This window comes from Fragaria vesca, linkage group LG7 (assembly GCF_000184155.1).
Source record: "Fragaria vesca subsp. vesca linkage group LG7, FraVesHawaii_1.0, whole genome shotgun sequence".
In the NCBI taxonomy this organism is placed as follows: Eukaryota; Viridiplantae; Streptophyta; class Magnoliopsida; order Rosales; family Rosaceae; genus Fragaria; species Fragaria vesca.
The window spans coordinates 21,293,377-21,299,089 of record NC_020497.1 but is presented as its reverse complement, the minus strand read 5'-3'; positions in this window follow the sequence as shown (position 1 = coordinate 21,299,089).

The window sequence follows — 5,713 nt, the reverse complement described above, 5'->3', positions numbered from 1 at the left end:
TTACAGCAAGGGACAATAAGTTGTTACAAATTACAATTTTTTTCTTTTTCTTTTTTATCTTTTTGTTTTGGATGAACACAAATTTTATAACTCTAACTCATATTTATCATATTCGGTCGTGAGTCTGAAGACACAAGCATTTAACCTGAAGATGAGGTAAATTGTTTTGTATTTTTTTTATGATTCGTCTATCCCTTTACTCATTATTTTCTATATCGACTTTGTATGTAAATTCTCATGGACAACTATATATTGTACCGTATTTATGAACAACGGATAAATCAGTTCAAGAAACTTAGAAGTATGGAAGACGTTGCTACTAGAGATATATTTACATACATTGTGCATCTTGATATCGACTGATACCATTGAGTTGTTAAATTTGAGAGTTTTTTCTTGTTATTAATTTGGATTTATACTTTCAAGTGAATTTTTGACCACTTGGTGATTTTACTTACCTTGAGCAAATGTGAATTTCACAAAATATATATGAAGAGAATGTAAGGTGAACAAATAATGTATGGTGAACAAAGTAGAATTAAGAAAATGGTTTTTTAGGTATTGTTAATGGATGAACAAAGTAGACTTACAATTAAAATTATATGAATGAGGTGTGTAGAGAATGTGGAGTGAGCAAAGTAGTTTGTGGGGTGGCAATAGACGCACCCTAAACTAGCTAGTAACATCGATAAACATATTCGTCACCGTGAAGCAAGTGCAGCAAAAATTCAATGAATTACTTGCACATATAAGAGGTTTTAATCATATATAGAACATAAAAGTCTGTTAATACAAGTGAAAGTGTAAAACTTATAGGAACCTGTACATGTTTTGTGTCGGTAGTTGGTTCTAGCTAGGCCTTCAAGTTAAGATTCGCGCACACAAGGAACCTGATTGAAATGCGATGGATGTTAGAACTTAGAACAATATTGGACTCAGACACTATCCGTTAGTTTAATATATAATCAATTAGTATCGGACATGGATCATTCAACAAGAAGCTTAAGACTTCAACTCAGTTTCGTAAGTATTCCAAGTTGTATATTGGTTGGTTTACAAAGAAGTTCATTGTATTAAACCCGAGTTGTATCGAATTAGTACTGTGATAGGATTATGCCTATGGAGGTGTTAACATAGAGTTGAATAAAGATTGGATCCGGTTTTGATCATTATATAAAGGAGGGTAAGTCTCTGTGTTCTGCATTTTTTTTGCACTAAGAGAAGAATCCTCATTGTGTTTTCTTTTGATTCATAAACACGTACAAAAGGCTTTGTATCTCCCTTTTGATTCTTTTTGTAGGTGTGCAGTTGCTCTAATAAGGTTTGTCAGGATGGTTGCATCAAAGGCTGCAATGAAGGGTCGTATGTTCCTGTTGTTTCTAGGAAAATTCTATTATGCAGATCACATGACTGTTCTTGATCCTCATGTTGGTGTGTTTATGCTTTTGCGAAATAGATTTTTAGTCTGTGACTTTAGATGGTATGCCAGGATTAATTCTGAACAGCATATAATAATGACATGGATGTCCAAACTCAGCGCATAACTATATGTATCATACGTCAATTACCCTTGATTAGTTTGGTTTCCTTGATCTATCTTGATGATATGAATGAATTACTTTAAACTTGAGCATCGACCTCTGACCAGAGGAAAAAATTAATTAAAAACAAAAAATTAAAAAACATCATAACAACCAGAACTTTAGCTTCTTGCGCGCTATGAAATTTTAAGGTTTCATATTAACGTGCCAAGGTGTGGAGGTACGTATTTGTTCGATAATATTCTTGCAAGTCATTGGCCTAAAGTTGTTGAAAGCACCAAACTGAGAAATCATCAACAATAATTGAAGATAGAAATTGTTAAAGTCTAAGTCTTTGTTTTTCTTTCTGAGAGCTGGTAGTTTAAGTCGATCAAATCCATCTAGCAGCTGGATGTCTTATCACATCCACATGCATATCCTCCCTTTTCTAGCTTAGACCTTTAGACATACAGTAACCTTGGACAACACTCCTTTCCATAGTCAAACCTCTGTTGATTATAGTAACCTCGTTCAACTTACAGTATTAGTTTTTTGCATATGTTGGCTATACAGGCCCGCTCAACTGCGGGATAGTTTTTACGGGGCAGAAAGGGACACTCCACTACTAACCGTTCGATCAAAATGAAGCTGATCTGAGGGCTGAAAGAAGCTTCACCCCAATCTGTGACTTCACACCAAATAACTTCCCATCTTCAATCCTTTTCTCCTCTCTCCTTTTCTTCTCTCTCTCATTGAGATACTCAGGCGAGGAGCAGAGCAAGTCAGCGCGCAACAACACCACCACCACTGCACCGACGCCGTAGAGATGGTCCTCAGGCGATGGTGACGCGGCTGTCAAGGAGGATCGGTAGGGACGCGGGTTTGGCGCCGTGGCAGACGCTGGCGTTGAAGGCTAGGTCGACGTGGGAGACTTCGATGGCGACGGCGAGGAGGCGGAGAAGGCGAGAGAGGCAGAGTGGTCGAAGGTTGGGGGAGAGACGGTGGAGTTGGGCCGGATAAAAGGATTGAAGATGGGAAGTTATTTGGTGTGAAGTCACAGATTGGGGTGAAGCTTCTTTCAGCCCTCAGATCAGCTTCATTTTGATCTAACGGTTAGTGGTGAAGTGTCCCTTTTTGTCCCGTAACAATTATCCCGCAGGTGAGCGGGCCTGGTTGGCTATATGTTATAAACCAAAATCACTACAACACGGACCAGTGAGCAACACCCGCACAATATATGTGGCCTTTAGAAATGGGGCCTTTAAACTATAGCTACATATGACGTACATAAATGTGGTTTTTCGCCTCATACCCCACCAATAGCCACATATGGTTTAAGAGCCACACTTTCAGAAACCACACACATTGTGTGGGCATTGCTCACTATTGTTGTAGTGAATATGCCTATTACATGACCTCATTCTTTAGAAATTAATTGATAATTAACCTCTATTTTCTAGAATTTGGTTGACATAATGTACACTATGTTTGTCTGTTTGTTTGTTATATAATGCTATGTAGATTAAATTAGGGATGTGAAATCTACACTCCTTAAATTGTAATCCACGCACACTCCTATTTTCTATTTTTAGTCATCATTTTTATAAGAAAACAAAAGTTAAGTCACCAAGGATAAAATTTAAGTTACCAAAAATAAAATGTAAGAATGTGGATTACAATTTATTTATTTTGTCTGAGTGTGAATTACAATTTAAAGAGTGTGAATTTCACCATGATCCGTAAGGAGTTGTCATGAGTGATTACTCAGGTGTCGTCCTCTTGCTTCGGTCATCCCACTCTATCTGTATTGTTTTCATTAAGTCAACCCTTATGTTCATGGTCATATTTGCAAGTGATTTTTGGTGTAGATAATTAACTATATATGTCTATGTACCTATTGAAAAAAAAAAAAAACCCATATTACTCCTATATATTACGTGCATATGACATGTACGTAGATGTATCATGTATATGCAAGCATCTAATGCATAATTAGTCAAGGTTGATTGTTATAATCATACACAACTTATGTTTTAGTTAACAGACAAAGGGCATCACCTCCCTTAGTTAATAAGGTACTGACCATCTCTATTATCAAATACATATTATTTTATAATCATAAATATGCCCCTTACGGCCCTTGTACGTTGCCTCACTTTTTTTAAAAAAGTTAAACTTTATATAATAATAACCAACCATTACAACTAAATTAGATTAAATACAAAACTTCATCTAATTTAGAGATTATTTGGGTACCGAATTAAATTAAATGAATCAACTGAACAAAAAACGGAACTGTTCGTGTAAATCACAATTAAGGAAGCCCAAATGATCTCCAAATTAGATGAAATTTTGTAAGAATGATCTACACACTGTGTTATAAACACTTAGCGGTGAAAATAAGACCTAAAAGTGAGCGAAATGAGGAGCGCCACACTTTAATTTCAAAACAGAATTCCGTTCTGAAGGAAATATATACTAATTAAGAACTCGCGCCCATGAGAAACCTTATTAAAACGCGATAGCATGGACGTCCAAACTCACCGCATAACTATATGTATCATGCGTCAATTACCCTTGCTTGGAAATATGAACATGATGTACAGTTTGGTTTCCTATGAATGCATGTTATGTTTAGTAGTTGAGTATCCGTGAAGTTATAAAGTTTCATATCACACATTCACACACCAAGGTGTGGAGACGTAGGCCTAAAGTTTTTGAAAGCACCAAACTGAGAAATCATCAACAATAATTGAAGATAGAAAATGTTGAAGTCTAGTCTAGTAGTCTTTGTTTTTCTTTCTAGGAGTTTAAGTCGGATCAATCCATCTAGCAGCTGGATGTCTTACATTCACATGATGCATATCCTCCCTTGGAGCTTGGACAACACATATTAATTTACAAACAAATACATATTAATTTACAATCATAGATATTTGTTTCCATTGGTCTATTGGAAACATTTTTTATTTTTCCTCATGGGAATCAGATCACTATACTCTATTACTACTACTATATTCTATCAGCATATGCAAGCATCTAATGCATAATTAGTCAAGGTTGATTATATATAATCATACACAGTTTATGTTATAGTTGACACGCAAAGGGGTGTTTACTGAGTAACACATATATGTGAACATCTACCTCCCTTAATTAACTCTGTATGTACTGACCATCTTTATCAGATACATATTAATTTACAATCATAAATATAGGTTATCGTATCATAAATATGTGTTATCTTGATCGTTGTTTAATTAGACATAATTTAACAATCTCAAATTCTAGCTTATCGTTGACTTAGTGTCACTTGCGATAGTTTACTTACCTGTTGCGCACTTGTGCATGTGTTGATCTTGATTGAAGAAAAAAAGAAGAAGAATGAAAACTGAATAAAAACCTACATTTTCATTATTGCATGCAATTGCCTTTGTTATTTGTTTCCAAAACGCAGCCCCTATATATATAATATTCTCTCATCGCAGTCATCGTGTTCAATATAAAATAGACACAAACTAAATTTGACTTTGTGTTAACGTAAATTAACACCCATATCATAACTAAGGATTATTTTGGCATGACTCGTATGTCATGGCCTCGGAGGAGCCGAGAAGGTAAAGCAAGAAGCAACTCACGGTTAAGAATTAGGAAGCTACAACCCTTCTGTTCATGTTCATATTTGCTAATGACTTTTGGCGTAGATATGTTTATGCACCTACTGAAGATCCAAAAATTGGTTGTTGCAACTATGTGTCTCATATCTCATTTTATGTTTGAGGATAGTTTGTTATAGTTGGTCCTATTTTATGTTTCTTCTCTTCTAATTAAATAACAAATCAAGCGTGCGTATTATTTATTCAGAGAGGTACGGTAAACTAAAAGAAAAATGACTCTACCGTTGATCTATATAAATGGGTACGTAGTGGTACTAATCGTATCATTTTCTGTTGAAGTCATAATTGGCTATGAACATAAATCGGAGTGTTGTTGTAAATAAGGATTTTAATTATATGCGTGTGGAGTAATAAGAAGAAGGATTTTAATTAGGGAATAAGACCATTTGCACAAAATAGAAAAAGTCAAACCTCATTTCAATGATAATCTTTTTTATTAGCTCATTTGAATACAAGGTACTTATTTTAAGCCTAACATACACAAATCTTTATTAAAAATATAATAAAATGATATTT